Here is a 10765-nt window from a genome sequence, read left to right on the forward strand (position 1 = left end):
GGTTGGGGAGGGAATATAGGAACATGGGTGTAGGGAAGTTGACACTGGTGGTGGGATTGGTTTTGAAATATTACATGCCTAAAAGTCAACTATCAATAACTTTGTCAATTACAATTATTTAATAGAAAAAGAATTCTCTGAAAAACAAAAGGTTTTGTTTGTATAGCACATATTTTATAGTTTGAGAATTATGATGCTTTGACACACCAACATTGTTCTTTATAGCTTTTGTCAACTACAACTAAATTTCAAATTAAGTTAGTTAAATTCTATCTAGGATGACTGGCAAGCACTTTTAGAGTTGAAATAGTTTGTTGATAACATAAAAAATCAACATTTAAGGGCTGGCGAGATAGTTCAAATGATAAAGTACATGCCTAGCAAGTGCAAAACCCTGAGTTCAGTCTCTAGCACTTCATGTTACCTGTTTCGCAGCACCATCGGGTGGTTTCTGAGCAGCACAAGACCCAGGCACTGAACAGTCAGGCCCCTACAGCTGAATCGAGCATCTCAGAGAATGGTCTCACTCCCTCCCAAGTCTGCAGATATGTTTCCTGTAGAAAGAAATCGGTATTTAAATTTAAAAGATAAATTATCACTGCCTAGTGAAATTGGTATGGCAGATTCAAATCATATATGGGCTCTCTTTGACAACTGTATAGATCTGACTTCTTGGAAACTACCAGAAAATCCTTGGGAATATTCTATTTGATTCTCTTCTTTTCTTTTCTTCCCCTTCCTTTCCTTTTCTTCCCCTTCCTTTTCCTTCCTTCCTTCCTTCCTTCCTTCCTTCCTTCCTTCCTTCCTTCCTTCCTTCCTCCCTTCCTTCCTACCTGCCTTCCTTCCTTTTTTTTCTTGAGTTTTTGTGTCACACCGGTTAGTATTCAGGGATCACTCCTAGAGAGGCTCAGGGCATCCTGTGAAGTGCTGGGTATCAAACCCAGGCCAGCCGCATGAAAGGCAAGCACCCTACCTTCTGTACCATCTCTTCAGCCCATTTTCCCTGTTATAAGAAACAAAGAAGGGAAAACAAAGTGATGAAGTTCTGAAGCTGGAAAGCTAATAGGGCTTTCAGGTAGGTGACACTAATAGGTAACACTGATAGCAAGTTCAAGAGAAGAACATAATCTCATTTTGTGAGAGGCTAATTTTCAAAAAGTGTGAATGAATGTCTCCCAAATTAGTACATTTAAAATGTTAGTTCAGAGTTAGGAGTAAACCCTGATCAACTACTAGGTGTGAGTCTCAAACCAAATACAAACACACACACACACACACAAATTTTGTTAATAGTAATTGTGTTAAATATAAGGAACAAAGATTAAGTTTTAGAAATAATGAAAATTCAATAAATGAAATTAAAAATGAAACTAATGGGATTGGCAAATTTGTTTTGCATGCTGCTGACCCAGGTCTGATCCCCGCTTACGGTTCTCTGAGCACTGCATCAGGAATAATCTCTGAACACAGAGCCAATAGTAAACCCTGAGCACCGCTGGATGTAGCCCCAAACTTCTCTCCAACATCTCCGCAAGAAAATGAATGATTTCAGCCATGGAAGGGACTAGAGCAAAACAATTGAAAACAGTCACTGAGAAGCATTAAACTATATTGCAGCTAGAATCTGGAGAAAACCTGAGTGCCCAAGAACAGAGGACTGGTTAAAGAAACTTTGGTACATCTACACAGTGGAGTCCTATGTAGCTGTTAGAAAAGATGAAGTCATGAAATTTACATACAAGTGGTACTACATGGAAAGTATCATGCTAAGCGAAATGAGTCATAAAGAGAGGAACAGATACAGAAAGATTGCATTCATCTGGGGGATATAAAGTTACAAAATAGGAGACTAACACCCAAGAATAGTCGAGATAAGTACCAGGAGGTTTACTCCATGGCTTGGAGGCCAGCCACATATGCTAGGGGAAAAGGCAGCTCAGATAGAGAAGGGAGCACCAAATAAAGGGTGTTGGGAAGATCCTCCCAGGATGGGAGAAGCATGCTGAAAGTAGACTATAGACCAAACATGATTGCCACTCAATGCCTCTTTTGCAAACCACAGTACCCAAAAGGAGAGAGAGAACAAAAGGGAATGCCCTGCCATAGAGGCAGGGTGGGACGGGGTGAATGAGGGTGGGAGGAATACTGGGATTCGTGGTGGTGGAGAATGGGCACTGGTGGAGGAGTGGGTATAATTGAAACCCAAGCACAAAAATTTGTAGGTCTACCACTGTTTCACTAATAAAATTTAAAAAAAAACAAAACTATATTGCAAGACCACTTTTGTTGCCCATTTATGATTGTTCTTCTGTTGCTGGTAATGGATTCTCTACAAAGATCAGGAGTAAAGATTCCTCCATGCTGGTTTTCTATTCAGCTTGCAATCTGATGAAACACGTCTGACTCATGTTCCATTCCATGTTTAAAGTTTACATTTTCCCCCTAAACATTGATGTGACTTTCTCTCAAGTGGAGGCAGCAGCAACTTCTTGTGAATCAGAGCTGATCTGGCTGAGGTTTATGGAGGGGCTCTTCCAATCTTGCATTGAAATCCCTTCCTGCCTTCCCGGAGCACAAGTTGTAAAGTGGTCCGTAACCCTGTGACCAGGAGAAATGAGAGGCTCTGCCGAGACTGTAATCTCACTCTAAACAGGTCTCGGGCAAGGGCTGGTGAGTGGTGATACATCATACAGCTCTCCCTTGGAAGGCCCCCAGTATCACCTTTGCAATGTTCCCCACTTCCAGCCAGGAGCTTCAGATTGCGGACTCCTGAATGGAACCCAAGCAGCGCATTTGTTGCTGTGCAATAAGCCTGGCCTGCAGCCTAATTATTAATATTGGCTGCTGGGCAACTGCAGGAATAGCTTCTATGACATTTAAAAATATGGATTTTTCTCTCCCTTCTTACTGGACAGGCTGATTGCATATTAGTTTCTGGATATAGTGTCAGTGCGATTGAAGAAGCCACTTCCAGTGTGACTAGTCTAACTATTGATCACAGCAAGGACGAGACACATTCTGCCAGGGACAATACACATTAAGCCCATACTGGAAGATAAACAAGAGAAATATTCATATTACTATCATTTAATACTAACATTATATTTATTAAAGTATTTAGGTGACAGGGCATATAAAAGGAAAACACTACCAAACCTCATCACTATAGATTGAATCCCAATCTATGGAATATTTTCTATTCTGTTCTTTCCCATCTCTAAAAGATACAGATGTCTTAGAATGGTATCTCTTGTATTCTATCAATTGGCCCAGATGATTCATAAAAATACAGAGAGAGTTAGCTTAAAAGTCTGAATTTACAACATTTTAAAATGCCTTTGGAGTTCGAAGGGTTTGCTAATATACATTTAAGATAGTGTTTTGGGCTGGATGTCTTACAAAATGAGTGCTGGAGAACGTGAATTTCCTTTCAGAAAAGGAATTTCTTCCACGCCCTGATAAATGAACCTAGATTGAATGTGGCTCTGGGGAGAAATGGGGTGACTTCTGCTAGATCCGATATTTTCCCGCAGTCATGGACAGATTCTGAGATAAGTCACATCTTGAGTATAGTTATCACTGTCGTGTTACTGCTTTCTTGAGAAAAGCCAAGGACCAAAGCATTTGCTGAATGCTCAGCAGATCACTGGATGGAAGCATCTGTTTCATAAAGACCCCAAGTAAGATGGTTTGGAACCTCTCTTTCTAACAATTGAAAACTCTCTCATTAAGGGCAGGTGCTGGCCTGATCACTGGCTCTTTGGTTCCAGGGTCATCTTGTACAGAGGATACACAGAAAAAAAATACACATCTGAAGTTATTCATTTCACTCTCTGTGCCATTTCACCTAAAATACTAAAAGAATAATAAGAATACCCAGCATGAAGTGACTGTAAAAAAAGTAATGAACATAAATATTTAAAAGCACTCTTAGATGATAATAATAAAAACAATAATGCTTTACATCTAGAGAAAAATGTATACCAGGTTATGCTCCGCAAATCATTTTGCATATATTGTACAGGATGTTTGAACCTCATAGCCAACCTACAAAGTGTACAAATACTTTATAAATGATAAATAACTAATACCCAAGAGGAAATTAGCTTAAAAATTAACTTTACAGCTGACATTATTTTAAATGAATGGAAAATCATTCATTTAGTGAGTTAACATTGGCACCAATACCCCAGAAAGATAGACGATTTGACCTCGGCTTTAAAGTTGTCTTCATTGTTAATTTCCATAAAAACCTTAACATTTGTCTAATTATAGGGTTCTGCATTCATTGATCTCACTAATTCAACTGTTTTATCTGAGTGCCTCTCCTGAATTGATAAATCTAAATTGCACATTTTCTAAACTGCTAAGCTCAGGAGAAATCTCGAAGGTGGCCCAAATGGCTGTTGGGGGTCTTTTGCACCTGTCTAGCGCCATCTACTGTAACTGTGCAATATTGAATTTATTAGCATTAAAACTGTTCAGATTCCTTTTACTCTACCCTGGCATTACACAGTCCACTAAAGGTTTATATTCATGGTTAAACTGAAAATCAAGCATCTTTGGTCACAAAATACATAAAAATTAATTTCATTTCACGGTATTATGCAATTTTATCATCAAGAAATAGCTTTTGCAGATATACTGGTCCATCTTGAGGTCTGTTGCTACCAGAGTTCCATTTTTTGCTGGAGACCACTCTGAAAAGAATGAGTAGTGAGATGAAAAAAGACAGGTTTTAACATATGAAAAACTTGTGAAGCCTCTTGAATTGCTTTGTCCTAGAAGAATGTGTACTCACATGCCTCATACAACATATTGTTTTATCATTCATCTGCCTCCCTGGAAATAATAGGACATAAAGAGAATGAAATCAATATTCTTTTCTACTTGCCTAGCACAAATGGATACTTACTTGAGGTCAATAGTCCTTTTTGAAGATTTTACATAATGCTCAAAAATACCTACACTTCAGATAAAGAAAAGAGAGGATGGAATGATGAGAGAAACATAGCATTAGCTGTAGTTATTATCAAAGTCCTGTCCTTTTTCGGGGGGAGGAGTGTGGATTTTCAGGTGATTATTGCCTTTTCAAATGAACCAAATAAACAGATTGAAAAATTAGCTGAATTTGGCCATGAATGGCCTAATGATAGAGTCAATGATTAGAATCTGTCATGGACCAAAGATTATGATAAATCCAATTTTTCCCCCTAAATCCAATGCTAGCAGAAAAAGAAAAGAAAATATTTCTATTTGTGTTTTGACATTGGAACAAAAAACTTTCTGCCTAGTAAGTTTTTAACAAGTAAGGCAATGCCCCAAGTCAGACCTTCTATCTCTGTTTTGGAAAAAAAATTGAAACTATCTATAAATTTTATCTAGCTGTCTATAAGGAGGGCTGGAGCCATAGCACAGCGGTAGGCTGTTTGCCTTACAAGCGGCCAACATGGCCAACCCGAGTTTGATTCCTCTGCCCCTCTCAGAGAGCTCGGCAAGCTACCGAGAGTATCTCGCCCGCGCGGCAAAGCCTGGCAAGCTATTTGTGACGTATTCAATATGCCAAGCACAGTAACAACAAGTCTCACGAAGGAGACGTTACTGGGCCCGCTCGAGAAAATCGATGAACCACGGGAGGACTGTGACCGTGACCGTCTATAAGGAAATACAGCAAAATATAGGTGGTTTTGGTTTTATCTTATATATGCTAGTTTTAAAATTTTGTGGCTGGGGGCTGGAGCAATAATAGTAAAGCAGGTAAGGCGATTGCCTTGCATGTGGCCCACCCTGGTTCAATCCCCAGTATCACACATGATCCTCCTATCCCAGCAAGGAATGATCCTGAAAAAGCAGAGCCAGGAATAAGTCCTGAGCAAGAGTAGCCTTGAGCACCACTGGGTGTGGCCCCCAAAAGCTAAATAAATAAGTTAAAATATTGCAGCTTCATTTTCAGTAAGTTCTCTGAAGAAATGTGGAGTTTTAATTTCAAGCTTTTAAAACAAACAAAAGTAATATCGTTGTGGTTTCCAAGTGTTTTTCAGTTGTGGATGCTAGGGAAAATGAAATAAACCATAATAAAAATAATTTTGTCCAGGTGGTACATAAATCAGTTGAGGAAATACAGTTCTTTGCGGCAAATAAAAAACATATGTATTACCTAGTGCACTGAAATGTTATTATTCATCAAATGATTGTTATAGATGTGTTAGGATTTAGAGACATGAGGAAGAATACTAGGGCAGATCATAGAAATATTGAATATTTTTGCCTAAAGTGGAATAATTGAAAACAAATACATGAGGAATTTTACATGAATTGGGCAGAGTAGTTCATTTCAGGAATATATGGGACTTTCTCCACTCATCCAGAAAAATTATCTGCTATTTCCTCTTAATTTAGAATTTGTTGGATACTGTTAAATTACTATCAAACTTTAATTAGAGAATGAAAAAGTGGAAACTAGTGAATATAATGTTGACTATACAAAAATACCTGATTACTTGTATGATAGTAAAGCAAAGCAATGTTAATTTTACATCTCTTTGCACTTGTGTATATTTAGGCTATACGTCAGTATGCTACATCTTTTTAAAATTTGATTAATTAATGACTATGTAAATTCTTTAACCTGAACCAGATATTTCCATATACATTCTTTCTGCATTTATGTATATAGATTATGCTGTATTATTTTGTTTTCCTTATTAATGTGTTGTAATTTTCTGATTATTTTATGTGTATTGCTTCCCAATTTAATTACAATAAAAATGGTTTGTAACTTCTTTTGTAAACCCCCTTTAATTATTCCCATAAAGCATTTTATACACAAGATATGTAGATATAATTGCTTTCAAGCAAATGAATACATTTATTTGCTATTATTTTCCATTGAATCAACTTAGTCAATTAAACTGAGAGTTCAAGGAATTGACGCAGGAATCTGAAAATGACAGAAGGTTAGTCTGTTATAGCAGTAATTCTCCTATCTTCTTTGTGTTCCTTGTTGTTTTATGCCAATTTTGCACCAAAACTAGGGAGTTTCAAGCTTTATTGAAAATAATGAAATATCTAGCTTTTGTTTATTCTTCTACACTTACTAAGCAGGAAAAACCTATTTTAACTTTATTTTTAAAAATGTTTTCATGCATTATTTTTGTACTCAGAATATTTCTCAGTTTTTTTAGCCATACATTGTTCCAATACACACCCCTTTGCCAGTGTATATTTCCCACCATCAGTGTTCCCAGTTTCCTTCCCACCACCCTCCCCAACTCAGAATATTTCTTGATTTAATCAGAGTCATTTTAGTGTGTCCAGAAGTCCAACATCTGATAGAAATTCTTCTAATGCAATGTTTTTAGCTATTATTTTTGTCCAATACACAAACCTATAACTTACTTGTGTTGAACTTAATACTGATCAAATGATTGCTATTATTTAATTTTTAGTGAACTTGATATATTTATCACTTAAAATGGAGGTTTGACCTAAGACATTTGTTGATTGAATGCACATTTGTTATGCACAAATCATTTCTTCTTTGATAATAAATTCAGCCTCTTTTAATTTCTTTTTCTTTTTACTCCGCCTCCTTCTTCCTGACCTGCAAATCATAAAGGGGGCAGAGGTAATAGAAATAAATTCTCAGAGGGTTATGAACATTTTGAAAAATAATATGAGTTAGGAAAGATCTGTGTGAGGTGAATGATGGCCTAAAACAAAACCAGAATGTTCTCTCATGTAAGAGTGTTTTGCATTAAGGCACATGTTTATTTATTTCAGCACATAGGTCAGACGATGGTTAAAAAAATATTCCACAATTTAATGCAATCAATTAAGACAAGTTAAAGTTGTCGCATGTGCAAAATTATGTCTGTTAGCATCAGAACTCTTGATATAAAACTGTCATGATATGAAGATTCAGAGTTAAGGAACATATGGAGTCCCTATAGTTGTGACTAGACTGTGAACCTATCACCTGGTCAAATATCAAACGGGGACTTGATTAAAACAAATGCACTCACTTGACTTGTCACTGGTGTAATGCTGAATTTTTGAAAGTGAAGCCAAGTGGTGATTAGAATATGTTGGCGGAAGTGCTAATCCTGAAGTTAGATTAGTGCTTAGAAAACAGTCAGACATGCTGCATTAGTGAATTAATATTTGCATGAGACCTGGATCGCTGTGCAATAAATCAAGATTAGCCTGTTATCCTGTACAATTCTGGATTCTTGTTTACAAATAAAGGAAAATATCAAGTTGAGGGGTTTAGGAAGTCATAGTTCACAGTCCCTGTGTATTTTGTGGGATGCTTGGGAACAGTACAGTGCCAGGGTACTTCCTCCACTCCATTACTTTTTGATCTGAACAAGTGCTTCAAGGAACTTAGGAACTAAAGAGGCAATAGCTTCTTGGTGGTTCAGGTTTTATGCTGTTTCCAGCACCCTCTAATTAACCTTTTAAAAATGGTCATAACAGGTCAGATCAGTGTTCACCAATCTTGTGTTCCATATCAAAAGTGATGCCACACCTTCATAAAAACATGGTGATTTGCATTGATGATATCATCCCTTTGAGGTTGGGGATGTAACTTGAACTTGCCTAATTTCCCTTTAATGAACTGTTAAGTTTCTGTTATCCACGAATTGATCCAAATTCTCCTTGACCACATTTACCTTCTCATCCTGGCCTGATTTGCAGGTATAATGAGTTCCATGTGCTTGCTAGTCACTGCATAAACAAATTCTTCGTGTTTGTGCTAAAACTGTGCCTCCGAAGTTTAGGGGTACATTGTGCTTTTTAGACATTCCTCAGGAAACTCAGTTCCATGCTGGTCATAGCTTCTTGGTGTTTTACACGTTGATCTCAGCCCTTCTGTTTTAGGAGATAAATGTTATAAAAAGAAGTTTTGATTTTCAGATACATTCCTTAACATCTAAATCCAAATGAAATGCACCCATTCTTTCTAATGTCAGCTTTGGTATTAGATTGTGGGAACTCCCAACTCCCTTAGAATAGGTTGGTCTGTGACAAAGAAAAAGATTTGACATGCAAACCCTCCTAGCCAGAGCACATACAGTCTTTCATAATTCACTCAGATATACCAGTCTAACCCTCAATATGTGATAAAAATTGATTATCCATTTAAACTTGTTTCATGGTCCATGCATGTGTTTCCACTGGTGTTTTAAGTGGCTTTACACAGAGTGAAATAGCATTACTTAAACAGTAAAGTATAAACATAATATGGCTCGTTTATTAAGGTCCCAATGCTGCAGCTGGAAGGCATCCCAGACAGTCTCGATACAAAGAAAATGTCAGCGTCCTTGCCTTCACAGCTGCTGAGACCATTGAGACACCTCAGTGTGAACTATGACCCTTCTTTCCTTCCTCTTTAGCAATAGAATGAGATACTGCGCTTTCTTTCTTTTGAAACCAAGCCATTTCTAGTCAACTATGCATTGTTCACATGAGTTATTTGATAAGTGTTGTAGCTAAAATTCCAGAGTGGAATGGAATACATTTCAATATAATAGGTTGGTCTTGTAATCTTTGTTGATAGTTGCTGTCAAAGAAGACAGTATAGTCCAAGAGTGTGAAAATAAAGGCAAATGTAGCTAGCAAGTTTTTGCATAAAATCCCAGTGAGATTTCCCACACCTGGTGTCTTCTGAATCTTTTATTCCATATCACCAGAAATGCTGTAAGTGCTCCACTTGCATCCCCTAGACATTCCCCATCCCTGCAGAAACCAAGTGGTATGAAGGTCACTTAGTGACCACATCTATAACTCTTTGTCTCTAGGCTTCCTCAGGTTTCCAGAGTCCCTCAGCTTCATCTGTAACTCGGGTGGTGGTACCAGGGAGTCAATGACAAAAGTTGACAAATACTCTGGTTTACTTGCAGTTTCGGTGATCTTACTGTCCTCTGGGGTTTCTAATGATATTGAGCCACAGTTTTCCCTGTAGCAACATATTCACTAATAAAATTCTTCTTTCCCCCTTCCTTACACACTCTTTTGTTACTTCCTGGAATTGCCTTCCAAATAAACTCTTGCCCTCACACATTTGTCTCAAGTCTGATTTTGAGATAATCTAATCTTAAACAATTAGTATATGCATAGTCTTTTGATCACCCTCACACCAACTGAATCAGTATCTCAGGAGTAGTGAGGCTCAGGAGTGAGGCTATAATTTAAATATCATTTCACCATAATCCCTGTCTCCCCACACAGCTCAACAGTGAGATAGGGAGATAGAAATGACTCCTAGAAGCATGGCAGCCATCAGTTGTATACAATGTAAAAATATGGCTTCCATCTTCTTTCCTGCTGGGATTCCTTAGAAAACTCTAAGAAATTGTATGTGAAGATTGGATCAGGGTAACCTGCCTTCATATTTCACTTTCAGAAGGTCATTCTATTTAGTTCCCACTTGGATGACAGATTAAGAAGGTTCTGGGCTGCCAAAAGACAAAAGGCACTGTGATGTACTTAAAATCCAACTGCATATTTAAAATTTAGCTTGGTTGATCTCAAGAAAAGGGGTGGTTTTATACTATGACTTTCAAGACAAACAGTCTGAGTGCTTAACAATTCAGATAAATGCCAAGAATCTCATTCAATGTGTCTATTAATATTTTTTGTAACTAGAAGGGAAAACAGAAAGCCACCCACCCCAGCCTGTGACTAATCAGGAGTATCAAAGAAGCCATAACTCAGAATTCGTTGAGATTATTTCTGGCCCCTAACTTTTAAATTTAAGAAT

The sequence above is a fragment of the Sorex fumeus genome, unplaced genomic scaffold, assembly GCF_029834395.1.
Source record: "Sorex fumeus unplaced genomic scaffold, SorFum_2.1 ptg000086l, whole genome shotgun sequence".
In the NCBI taxonomy this organism is placed as follows: domain Eukaryota; kingdom Metazoa; phylum Chordata; class Mammalia; order Eulipotyphla; family Soricidae; genus Sorex; species Sorex fumeus.